We start from the raw sequence: 13927 nt of genomic DNA on the forward strand, positions 1-13927 counted from the left end.
AGGCACAGGGTATGCACTCAATGTGTGCTTGTTGAATGAATGAGCAAATTAACAACCGTTTAAAATCCAGGATCCAAAGGGGGCTTTGAATTCAAATTTCTTAAGTTTTACTTTATAAGAATTTTGGGGGAAGCTATGTATAATTATGTCCATATTCTACATATTTTATAGATTCTTCCAAGACTGAAGAGGATGGAGTGGTTACTGTTGATGGTTGCTAAGATCTGCCAGTAGGATTTATGCCTAGAGCGTAAGGCTTTTTTAATATAAAATAATATGTGAACCAAGGCAAGAAACCAGACAGGAGAGAAACAAATGCCAGAAGAATTTTTCTCCTCTGCTTAGGTAGAACTTAAGGAGGCTTTTTTCAGGTTTTACCATACAGGAGAGTCTTGTAAAAACTCCAATATGCTATTCTATTGCATTCAGCTGAAGTAATATAACACCCCAGCAAGTTAAAAAAAAGTTTAGTATCCAAGTTAAAACAACCCCTTTACTGTAAGTATTCTTTTTCAGTTGAGATAAATAAATATAAAAATGGGTCTTCTAGAATTAATGTAAATATCTGGAGAATTTTTTTTAAATGTCACCCCCTGTCTTGGTCAGGACAGAGTGGCGCCTGCGTCCGGGTGTCTCCCGCCCTGTGACCAGGCTGAGCACATGTTCACTTACATCGTGTGGGACAGGACCGTGGTGAGGTGGTGGCTCCATTTGGAAGCTTAAATATGGGAAGGTGGTAAAATGGATTTTCCACACAGTCTGTGTCAACCCACATCACTGCTGCTCCCTGTGCGCCAGCAGAGAAAAGCCTACTTTTCTTTTCCCAGGATGGGTCGGCGTTAGGGTTTTCCAGTGACAGGTGGGGGAAAAAAAACCCTCTGTCAAGTGGCTGAGATGATTTGCTGCAGTTTCAGGGAGAGGGGAAGTCCCCTCAAGAGCCATCACTGCAGGCAGGCAGCGGAAGTGGCTGGTAGCAGCTGCTGGACTCTGAGACGCCCTTGGGAGAACCGCCGGCTTTGGTCTCCCGGCAGCCAGAGTCGCAGCTTCCCTGGGATTCCTGCTCAACCAGATTTTCTGGGAGCAGACTTCTCCAGCCCTACTCAACTGCCATGCGCTTCTTCCAGTTAAATCTGTTCCACTGTACTTCGTGTCTGCTTTTTTTTCCTGAATGAATTCTGACTATTAGAACATTTTTATCTTATTGGACATTTTAGGGAAAAGTGAAATTTTCAGGTCTGTGTTGTCCAATCTCCCTTCTAGGTCATCCTGAGCCCCAGGTGACCTCACTTCTGGGTGACCTTGAGCCCCAGGTGACCTCACTTCTGGGTGACCCTGAGTCCCAGGGTTCTGGGAGGCCTGGAGGGGAGCTGTCCAGCTCCTGGGGGTAAACTGAAGTCCCACCTGGGACTGAAGGCCCAAAGCATGGGGTCCACAGGAGTCAGGGGAGGGCAGGAGGGGACCAGAGGGCTGGATTGGCAGCAGGGAGCAGGAGTGGGGTGCAGACAGGGAGCCCAGAAGTTCAGCAGAAATGACGGCTGGGAGGCAGGACCTCTGCAGGGTCTCTGGGTGGGTGCTGGCCACTAGGCTGCTGGGTTGGTTCTCACAGACAGGCTCCGCTGGCCATCAGAGGGCAGGGAGAACAAGGACACAGACCTGGAAGTTGAGCAAAGATCTTGTCCTCATGGGGCAACGGCATCACACACAGATGTCACTTGCTCAGATGACTGAACTAGAACCTGTCCTTTATATAATTAAATACTACACCTTAAGGATGTGTGGTAACAAATGATTTGTCCTGTTCCATGATTCTGTAGCAGTAGAGAACCACACTTGGCCATGGCCTTGCACTGCGGAGAGGCTCCTCGCCCCTTGAGTCGGGGCTACTGGCTTTGGCCAATGGGATGTTAGTAACCATTGCGGTAAGGAGATGCTTCAAATGCGCTTGCGTGCTCAGCATCTTCTCCCACTCATCTGCCGTCAGCATGGGAAGAATGCACCCTGGACAGGCTAAGGCCTCTCCATGCCAGGCCCCAGAGCAGAGACGCCACAGACCCACAGGCACAGGAGGCATCATTAAATGCTCACTGTTGGTTTCCCTGGAGATTGTGGGGTGTTTGTTACACAGCGAACTCCTGTCGATGGCTACATGATACAGTTGCACATATCATGAAGAAAGAAAAAGTGAAAGCGTTAGTTGCTCAGTCAGGTCTGACTCTCTATGACCCCACGGACTGTAGCATGCCAGGCTCTTCTGTCCATGGGATTCTCCAGGCCAGAATACTGGAGTGGGCTGTCATTCCCTTCTCCAGGGGATCTTCCCAACCCAGGGATTGAACCTGGGTCTCCTGCATTGCAGGCAGATTCTTTACCATCTGAGTTACCAGGGAAGCCCCACCCATATCATACCATAGATGCTATTTGTGGAATAATTAAAGAATTTTCAAGGCTAGCTTTGACCTCTTTTGATTTTCACCATCAATGTAGTTTTAGACTCAAACGCATGTGCAAGATGAGAATCCATCTTACCTTCAGTCACAGCTTTATTTCAGTCTCGTCTCATCGGCAGAAATTTATGGTAGCTGATAATCTAGCTTGTATCTTTGCCCAATGAACAGCTGACCTAGAATTTAAGTGAACAAAAAGTATGCATGTACAGATCCATAAAAGTTTCTTTCTTCTGCTTATCAGCATCCAAAACCTGTACTTCTAGATAATTTTATAATTGTTTTCATCTTCCATTTTGCTCAGTGAAATTTACACAGCAGAGAAGTGTCATTAAGAATGAACAAACTAAAAAAAAAAAAAAAAAAGGCTTGAAGGAACTGAGAAATATACATGATCATTCATTTGGCACCATCTTCTAAAATTTCACACTTCAGGGATAAGCAAAATTAGTATAATTCACTTCTTAAATTGCTTACTAACATTGTAAGTGAGCCAGTGCAAAAGGAAGGAAAGGGTAGCTCTCAAAGGGATGTGACAAGGCAAGTCTTCGAGGGTTTTAGCTAACAGAGTGACGCTGACAGACACCAAACCTACTGACCCCAGCACGGATGGCTCCTGGGAAGGGACCTGAGCTGTCTGACCCCTGAGTCTCCTGCACCTACAACTTCAGACTTGCGTAGTTGAAGGGCTGTATTTCCGTCACCAAATTTCTCCACTAGCTTTTCACTACCCAAGTTGCATGTCAATCGTAAGTCATCCTGGCAGCTGATTTTTTCTTTTTAAGATAAAAGCCTCTTCTTTCTGTGGGTAGAGATTAGGGTGAATCACGGTTGCTATGGGTTTCCCAGGTGGTGCTAGTGGCACAGAGCCCGCCTGTCAGTGCAGGAGACGTGAAAGACACGGGTTCAGTCCCTGGGTTGGGAAGACCCCCTGGGGGAGGGCACGGCAATCCACTCCAGTATTCTTGCCTGGCGAATGCTATGGACAGAGGGGCCTGGCGAGCCTACAGGGTCCCAAAGAGTTGGACACAACTGAAGCAACTTAGCACACCATGGTTGCCGTAGTTACAACCCCTTCCTTGAGGTCTGGGTCATGCCGTGTGGGTCCAAGAAGGACCCTACCCGTGTGAGCCCCATACTCTGAACTCTCAACCTGGGGGTGCAGGTCGAGAAGTTTGCCCAGTTGGTCTCTTACCATCTGGGTTGGGAATAAACAAGAGTTACCTCAGAAGTGACTTCCTGAGGCACTCCTGCGTTACGTGGTCCCCCCGACCACGGCCCTGTGGTCCTGCTCCCCGTTTTCTCTCCAGGTCTTGGGTGGACAAACTACAGTGAGGCTAAAGTACCATCGTGTCTGAGTCCCTGCCTCAGTCCTGTGGTCTTAGTTGAGTGAACCTGGGCAGGTTACTCAGCTAAGTTAAACCTTAATCATTTAATCTGTACATGGAGATAATAAGATCACCCACCCTGTAAGACTGTTGTGGGAATTAAGTCAGAAAGTCCCATAAAGGGCTTCGTACAGCACTTGGCATTCAGCGTGTTCTTTGTTAGTGTTACTGCTCTAGTAGAAATGACATACCAAAAGCAGCACTGTTTACAAGAGCCGAGACAGGAGAGCAACCTGAGCACCCGTCAACAGATGAATGATTAAAGAAGATGTGCTATATATTTATAGATATAAAAGATATGGTATACATATGTCCCCTGGAGAAAGCAATGGCAACCCACTCCAGTATTCTTGTCTGGAGAATCCCATGGACAGAGAAGCCTGGTGGGTTACACTACACATGGTCGCAAAGAATCAGACACGACTTAGCAACTAAACAACGCAACAGCAATGCATGTATATATATACATGCATATGCATATATACGTGTGTATGCATGTATATGCATGTATATGTATATGCATATGTATATGTATATGCATATGTATATGTACGTGTGTATATATATGCATATGTATATGTACGTGTGTGTATATATATGCGTATGTATATGTACGTGTGTGTGTATATGCATATGCATATGTATATGTACGTGTGTGTATGCATATGCGTATGTATATGTACGTGTGTGTATATGCATATGCGTATGTATATGTACGTGTGTTTATGCATATGCGTATGTATATGTACGTGTGTGTATATGCATATGCGTATGTATATGTACGTGTGTGTATATGCATATGCATATGCATATGTACGTGTGTGTGTATATATGTATATGTACGTGTGTGTATATGCATATGTATATGTACATGTGTGTATATATATGTATATGTACGTGTGTGTGTATATATGTATATGTACGTGTGTGTGTATATATGTATGTGTACGTGTGTGTGTATATATGTATATGTACGTGTGTGTGTATGCATATGTATATGTACATGTGTGTATATATATGTATATGTACATGTGTGTGTATGTATATGTACGTGTGTGTGTGTGTGTATGTGTACGTGTATGTATATATGTATATGTACGTGTGTGTATATGCATATGTATATGTACATGTGTGTATATATATGTATATGTACGTGTGTGTGTATATATGTATATGTACGTGTGTGTGTATATATGTATATGTACGTGTGTGTGTGTGTGTGTATATGCAGTGAACAGTTCTCAGTCATGAAACAAGGAACTATTACCATCCGCAGCAGCATGGATGGACCTAGAGACGACGCACTAAGTGAAGTGAGACAGAGAGAGAAAGACAAACATCGCATATCACTTATATGTGGAATCTAAAAAAATAATGACTCTAAAAACAAATGTATCTAATTACAGAACAGAAACAGACTCACAGACCTACAAAACAAATTTATGGTTATCAAAGGGGAAAGGTGGAGGAAAGAGAGATAAATTAAGAGTCAGGGATTAACAGATACACACTACCATATCTAAAATAGATAAGCAAAAAGGACTTACTGTATAACACAGGGGACTGTATTCAAAATCCTGTGATAATCTATAATGTAAACTAACCTGAAAAAATAATATATATATAACTGAATCGTTTGTTGAATGATTATATAATAATGTATATACTACATCTGAAAATAACACAATATTGTAAACCAACTCCACTTCATTTTAAAAAAGAAAGAACACCCTTAAGAAAGGAAGATGCCATGACTTTGGACCCCTCCAGGTGGGGGGCTTCGGCACAGTGATGGCAAAGCAGACAGTCCCTCCTCTACCACCTGACCCTTGCATCAGCCTCCGGAGGCTCCAGAGAAGACGGCCGGGTGTTTGAGGATGTAGAGTCCAGCATCCTGACCCCTCGCCAGGCTCCAGTGGGCCCTTCCGCCCTCATTAGGACCAGCGGGGCACGGTCCCGGAGGCCCAGTCTCTCTCAGCACCTCTGCAGTGGGCAGGGCGGATGCCGGCCCAATTCACGCGGCATGGCCGGAGCTGATTCCCGGAGGAGCAGGGCGTGAGGTGGGCCAGCGTCCCCAGCTACTGGGGGCTGAGTCTGATGTCTTATTTCAGGTCTGTTGAGGCTGCTGCCCGCTGTGGTCTGACACACACGTCTGTCGCTGGGCACATGCTGCGTGGGGCTGCCCTGTGACAGGCAGGCCGTGTCCCTGGCGAGGCACGTGGCGACGTGTGCTCCCCGCGAACGCGCACGAGCCGCCTCTGGCTGCTCTGCCGCGTTCAGTGCCTGTCCCCGGCCCTGCCCGCCCTGGGGCCCTGCCCCTCATCTCCGGCTTGGAAGGATGTATCTGCTCCAAAAAGCACTGAAAGAACACGAGGTCCTGTGACGAGCGGTCAGCCCTCGTCCAGCTGGGTTTGGGGCCCCCCATCACACCAGCGTTGCTCAACCTGGGGAGACGGGCTTGTACCTTCCCTGACCCTTATCTTCAGCTTTTCAAACTGAACTCTTAAATGATGCCCACTTGACCCTTAATTCAAAGTGGCTTGGCTGGATATCATGAAGGACGCTTGGGGACAGGGGCAAGGAGTCAAACACCAGCAACACTCGCTGGACCTTGTTTCATCTACTAGCATCTGAGGGGTGAGGAGCCACAGGAGGCAGACGCCATTCTCCCAGCCCTGGGTCTTATTACTCAGGCGACTCCTTGTTGTAGGACTCCCCAAACACCCTGTCCTGCCCTCACAGAGCCTTGGGGATGAAAACGAGGCTGGAGGCAACGTGGAAGGACCCTGAGACGATCATTCTAAGTGAAGTAAGGCACAGAGAGACAAATACCACATGACATCACCGATACGCGGAATCTCAAATAGCACACAAATGAACTTCTCTACGAAACAGACTCACCAACTCGATGGACTTGAGCTTGAGCAAGCTGTGGGAGGGGGTGAGGGACAGGGAAGCCTGGCGTGCTGCAGTCCACGGGGTCGCCTAGAGTCGGACACGACTGAGCGACTGAACTGAACTGACAAAACTGACTCACAGATGGAGAGCAGAGTTGTGGCTGCCAAGCGGGGAAGGTGCAGGGGAGGTGAGGAGTGGGAGCTTGGGACTGGGAGATGCACACTGGTATGTGTATATGGCTAAGCAAGGACCTACTGCACAGCACAGAAACTATATTCACTGTCCTGCTATAAAACCATAATGGGAAAGAATATGAAAAAGAACATATATATTTATGTATAACTGATTTATAATTTCATGTGTGCTAAGTCACTTCAGTTGTGTCCAGCTGTTTGTGACGGTATGGACTGGGGCCTGCCAGACTCCTCTGTCCGTGGGATTCTCCAGGCAAGAATACTGGAGTGGGTTGCCACACCCTCCTCCAGGCAATCTTCCCGACCTGGGTACTGAACCCGCGTCTCTTGTGTCCCCTGCATTACAGGCAGATTCTTTAGCCATTTAGCCACCTGGGGAGCCCATCAATTGGTTGTATATTAACATATGCGGGTCTATTTCTGAACTCCATTTTTCCATACTTACACCAGGTGGTGAGAGACTGGAGCATGGTAGGCAGGAAGTGGATCCTAAAAAGGGTCTTGGAAGCCATAGTTAGGAATCCGTCATGATCCAAAAGAGACCTGGAAGTAGTGCAAGTGTTTCAAAGCTGGTGGGAAGGGGGACGCAAGATGAGACACGGACTGGAAGGAGGCAACGTGGAGGCGACTGTACTAATCCAAGCAGAGAGGTCAGTGAACCGGCCGGGGATCGGGGGGGCAAGGGCCCTGGAAAGACCTGAGAGGCAGCTGAGGACCACCTCTCCTGGCATGCTGAGTGAGGGGCCCAAAGGTGGATAGGAGAGACGGGAGAGAGGGTTAAGAAGACGATGACGCCCAGGTCCCGCTGTGCGTGCCTGCTTAGTTGCTTCGGTCGTGTCCGATTCTCTGCGACCCCATATACCATGGCCCGTCAGGCTGCTCTGTCCGTGGGATTCTCCAGGCAAGAAGACTGGAGTGGGTTGCCATGCCCTTCTCCAACTGTACCTGATCTTCAACTGCTGACTGATGATGGCAAGTGGGACTTCAGCAACCTGTGCACAAGAAGACCCACTGCTAAGCTGAGACCCTCTGAGTGTTGTCCACTTCTCCCTTTAAAGTGCCTACTCTTCTCCCGCTGAGTGAAATGCTTACACCCTGGATAAGCAAACGGATTATAAGGACCAATTAAAAGGCAAAAAGCCTCATTCGCTCTGAAAGGATGGAATCAATGAGTCAGTGCTCAAATAATGCTAAATAATAAAATCCTCCTGGAACTTGCTTTCTTAAAAGAACATCTATTTGTTCTCCTGGATCTGTGTATTGGCAGGGCAGCTCACCAGGCTGGGCTCTGGTTGGGGGCGGGGCAGGGGGACACATATTGCATCAGCCATGGACCCAGCTGGGTCTGGCTGGGGTGGGGTGGGTGGCAGTGCTCCACTCTGTACATGTTCACCTCAGGCTGCAGAGGCCGTAGTTACCTGGAGAAATTGCATCTCACGGAGATGGCAGAACACGCCCGGTCACACAAGTGCTTTTCAGCATTTGATCACATTCTGTCTCTTAGCATAGATGTCCCTAAAGCAAATACTAAGGAGATCAAACCAGTCAATCCTAAAGGAAATCAACCCTGAACATTCATTGGAAGGACTGATGCTGAAGCTGACTATCCAATACTTTGGCCACATGCAGTGAAGAGCTGACTCATTGGAAAAGACCCTGATGATGGGAAAAGATTGAGGGCAGGAGAAGGGGGGGCAACAAAGGATGAGATGGTTGGATGGCATCACCGACTCAAAGGACATGAGTCTGAGCAAACTCTGGGAGACAGCGAAGGACAGGGAAGCCTGGCGTGCTGCAGTCCATGTGGTCGCAGAGAGTCGGACGCAACTGAGCAACTGAACAAAGGCCACACCTGAAACCAAAGGTCAGGAACGTATACTCAGCCCACCAGGGTGAAGGTGGGCGGGAATAAACCGTTCTGGAGGACACTCTGATCCACCCCAGGAGACAACAGAAGCCTTTTCTCCCCTATTCAATTCTTCAGGGCGCAGCATTATAGCTTGTGAAGCTTCTTAAGGGGGATAAACATACTACCTCAGGCAAGATTGCTGACAGATGAAGCACAACCCAAACTCAGCAGAGTCTGGGAAGAAAGTCCAACCCCGGTGAGTATTCCCATCGCGTTACACAAGTGAGAGGCTGAAGGCTTGCCCTAAAACTTGCTCTTCCTCTCTAGATGTTGGATCCAAAATCTCAGTAGCTGCCATCCGTAAGCAGTGGCGCCTGATTCGTAGGGATGTGGGCCAACTCCCTCAGCCTGCAGATCAGAGACAGATCCGGCAGAAAGCACATCACTCAGCCATTCATGAGTTTCTACCAGATATAACTTCTGATTCAAATAACAGCATAAATATTTAACCTCTTGCTGCGTGGAAGTGGTTTCATATTCGGCTTCAACTGTTATCACTTATTATTTAATGATCAGAACTCTGGTTTTAACTTCCAGATTTGAAGTGAGTAACCTTCTGACACACACACATTAGCTTCAGAGCTTTGCTCCAACCTGGAGGCTCCAGAGCAGTTTTCTCATAAAAACCCTCGCGACTTGCCACTTCCTTCTGTCTTCTGTGCGGATAACACAGTTCCCTCTTCCCGGCCCTGATGAGAGGTTTTTATACGGGAGCGCAGAGGCTTGGTCTCAGAGAGGCTCTTGGAACAATGTTTTAAAGAGGTTTTAGGGGTGTTGCCGACCTTTTAAAGCAGGTGAGATTTCAGATCAAAATCCCGTTTCCTGGCTTTTCATTTGACCGCTGCCGCTGCCTTTGCAGGTTGACTGGGGCTGAACAGTGCTGCCCCCTACAGGCTGAGCTTCACCCTCCTGTTGCCCCGCCCCCCGCCGCCCCCGCTCCACTCCACCCCCCAACACCCCCCACCTGGCACTGCAGGTGTCACCCCGCTTTCCACTTTTGAGCCTTCTTTGCGTGAACGATGGCGTCGCTCTAATCCACGTGGTATTTCTGTGCGCAGCATCCTCTGCCAAGTGGGACTGATCCGATTTTCCCCTTGGTCTCTTGGGCAGCTCGCCCCGTATATCCTCCAAGGGGAGACGGTTGCTCTCCTGCATCAGCACAGAAGCTTGGGATGGCCGCTTGTCGACCGGAAAACCGCCTCCTGCTCATCTGACCACCGTGCCCCCCACCGTGGCCACTGTCGTGCACGGAGCACGCACGTCTCCACCGCCTGCCGTCCGCCTTCGTGCCTCCAGTTCACAGCGGAGGATTTCTTCCTTTCGTGTTTTCTTCAGGCGACATTTGGAAAACCACCATTTTAAAGCAGAATTGCATACTGGTTTTTCTCACAGCTACTTCACAGGTTTTAGTCCCCTCTGAAAACGTCTAAAGGGCTCCCACTGAGTAAGGAGGGCCTGTGAGCCCTCTTTGTGACCCGGCCTGATTTCTTCCAGTCCCAGAAACTTTCAAGGTTTCTTGTAACTAATTTCCCAAACTGTTCCAACTCTCCCTCGGATGATGTCAAGGTGGTTTCAAGAACACTGATAAATATGTGAGCGGCGCACCTTGGCTGCTAACTAAATTCTCTCTTAATCACAAAGCGAAAGACCAAATCGATATAATTTCTAGGGAGAATAAAACAGACCGTGAAAGGTTAGCGTTCAGCCTTGCTCAGAAACGGAGGCAATTATTTTCCTTCTGTGTTGTCTGTGCAAGAACGCACGTGTGGCTGTGGTCACAGGTGTCCGTTGCCGTACCCCTCGAGGGGGCCCCTGAGCAGTTCCAGACACCCCCCAAGCCACACCGACACAGAAGCCCCCCAGACTCCTCCTAGGCACAGGCACCGCTGGAGCAGAAGGGACTTCATCTATCTGTTGGGACACGTCCCGCGCCCCTGGAAAATCTATTTCTGGCTCTAGGCTTTATTATAAATGTCAGGACACAATATAGTTATGGTTTAAAAGGCACTTTCATTAGAAGTCCCTCTTCCCAGACACTTGGAGGTTTTTGAATAAATTACCCTTTGGGATGAATTTTCTCCTCAGCATAAAGGTAAGTTGGTACGGGAAGCTTAACGAACCCCAGGCTTTTGTGCTTTTGCCAGGATGTAATACCAACACAAGGGAATCGACCAATTCCTTAGAACCTCAGGGGCACTCGTTGGCAGAGCCCTAGCAGGACCACCTGTTTGGCTCAGTATTTGCAGACTTGTGCTTAGTCATGCCCAACTCTGTGCGGCCCCGTGGACTGCAGCCCGCCAGGCTCCTCTGTCCATGGGATTCTCCAGGCATGAGTACTGGAGTGGGTTGCCATTTCCTCCTCCAGGGGATCTTCCCAATCCAGGGCTGGAACCCACATTTCTTGCATCTCCTGCCTTGGCAGGAGGATTCTTTACTAATAATAAGGCTTACCAGTGCCACCTCGGAAGCCTTATTATTAGTCTAAGGGGTAAATTAAAAACAGGGTTGGGGGGAACGAAGAGAGAAGGGAGCGAGAAGGACAGCTGCTTTCGGGACCAGCCCAACAACGAACCTATTACTCTGATACATACGTGGCCATTGGCCTTGTCCCCTCACGAGGGCTGAGGCTGGGACTTGAAGGTCAAAGGCTATTTTCTGTGGGATCAGCCTTAAGGCAGGGGATCTCTGCCTTTACAGGTAGCAAGGGATGCTGGGAGGTGAAGGGCCAGCCAAGCAAAAGTCTGCAGGAAGACAAGGTCAGCAGCCTGGAGTCAAGAGCTGAGGTTACTGGAAATGAAACTGGACACACCCTGATTGGGAAGGGCTCAATGAGGCGGCAGTCACCTCAGCTTGCCAGGAGATGCCGAGTTTAACGATGCTTTCCAAATGGGTCAGCAGCAACGTGGCGAGTGAGACCAGAGATTGCAGGGGCTGGTCTCCAGGACCCCACCGTGTTGGCTGGAAATGCAAATACCTGGACCTCAGTGTCATCCAGGAGACTGAACAGCCCGTCTGTCCCACATGTCCAAGCCCAGAGTGCAGGCTTGGAGGAAGGTGGCCTAGTTATTCAACTACTTAATACTTCTTGGTTTGGGATGGCAAACAATTAGCAGCCATAATTGTCTCATGTCAGCCACAGTCAGTGCTTTGAATTCAGGAAGGTTTTTGTTGAGAACTTGAATGTTAGGAAAAACCCAGGGCCGTGCCTGACTCCCCCGCTGAGCGGGTGCACCGAGATGGGTTACAGGGGCTGTCTTCACATCACCCCAGCAGAGCGCGAAGGGCTCCTACTGCCCACAGAGAAAATTCCTCCTTCCACCCCGGAGGCTCTAATTTCTTCTATATTCTGTCTCCTGGCTTCCCTGAATGTGTGGGTGAGCGGTAAGTGTCTTTGACACTTTTGAATAGACCTGTGTTAGGAATGAATCCCTGGGGCTTTTAAAAAACCACCCACTGAACAAGTAAAAGTTGTCTTTCTCACCCTGATAGAGACTTTCCAACTTTTTAACAAGGTATCAAGGTGGAAAACGGGGTTTACTTTGAGCCACCATGCTAGGAACAAACAACCCATGCTTTTTCCTGGTACATTTTTAGCCCAGATAGACCCTTCCCATCCCATTGTGTAAAAGCTGACTTACTGGATCTTTGCGATTCTTACAGGATGTGGAAAAGGCAGCGCCTATTAAGTCTCTGCCCTCCAGGGTCCAAACTACAGTTAGAAGATTCCACAGCTGAACTGAACTCAAATGATAACTGAGCATCTTGCTAACAGAGCAAGGAAATGGGGCTGGTCAGCCTATGCTCCCATAATTACAGCAGAAATCTTCTTGAAACAGGGATCGCTGGAGCCAGATTCTCATGAGAATGGGGCAGTGAGGTTGGTGGAAGCATTTAGCTTCTGTTCAGTTCTGTTGCTCAGTCATGTCTGACTCTTTGCAACCCCATGGGCTGCAGCCCACCAGGCTTCCTTGTCTTCTTTAGCTTTTGCTGACTTTAAAAGCCTGCCGAGGGGACTTTGCTCGTGGTCCAGTGGCTAAGACTCCATGCTCCCAATGCAGGGGTCCTGGGTTTGATCCCTGTTCAGGGAACTAGAGTCCACGTGCTGCAACTAAGACCTGGCACCGCCAAATAAATAAAGACATATTTTTTTTAAAAGCCCTTCTACCTGTGATTCTTTTTTCCAAGGAAGATGATTATTACTTTCAGCATCAAGTTACTGAAGATGCTATAGCAATGACGGCCAGTCCCGCTGTGGTATGAATGTTTCTGTCCCCACAAAATTCGTATGCTGAAATCCCAATCCCCAAAAATAGTGGTATTAAGAGGCAGGGCCTTTGGGATGGATTTAAGTCATGAGAGTGCCCCCCCCATAAATGAGGCCTTATAAAGGAGACCCCACGGAGAGACCTCACCCTTTGCTCCATGTGAGCACATGACGAGAAGACTCCACCCAGAAGACGGTCCTCACCAGAACCTGACCTGCTGGCACCCTGACCTTGGACTCCCGGTCTCCAGAGATGCAACCTAGACATTCCACCCAGCCTGTGGCCTTTTGTTAAGCAGCCTGTGCAGACTAAGGCATGCCCCTTGGAGGATGCTGGTATTGCAGGGCCCTATTCATAGGGCAAGTACACTCCTAACTTTTTCCAGCTGTTGTTACAGAAATCAGTGCTAGAGGAACCAAGCCTCACCCTCAGAGAGTTGGAGAACTCAGGTGTATTACACTGGCGGGCCCAGAGGAGCTAACGCTCCAAGCTCTGAGCCCTGAACAAAGGGGTTACAGAGTTTTTCTACGTGGACAGGCATGCTTAAGCGGGTTTGTGGGTTTGTAGAGGCCGGGTGATTGCAAAGAGCAGGACAAAGGTGGGTGAGATAAGCCCCAGTTCCTAGTATTGTCTCAGCTTTCTGAGACCTACGTGATCCAGACTTTGCAAGGAGCAAGCTGAGTTACAGAGGCAGAAGGAGCGGGAGGTTACGTAAAATTTTAACGTTTCCTCTTTTCCACTGTCATCCAGGGTTCAGGCCACAGGAGGAAGCTTATTCCAGGACCAACGTCTTAGTCTCACCAAGTGACGGAGTTAACACTGTCCAAGA

This window comes from Bos taurus, chromosome 23 (assembly GCF_002263795.3).
Source record: "Bos taurus isolate L1 Dominette 01449 registration number 42190680 breed Hereford chromosome 23, ARS-UCD2.0, whole genome shotgun sequence".
In the NCBI taxonomy this organism is placed as follows: domain Eukaryota; kingdom Metazoa; phylum Chordata; class Mammalia; order Artiodactyla; family Bovidae; genus Bos; species Bos taurus.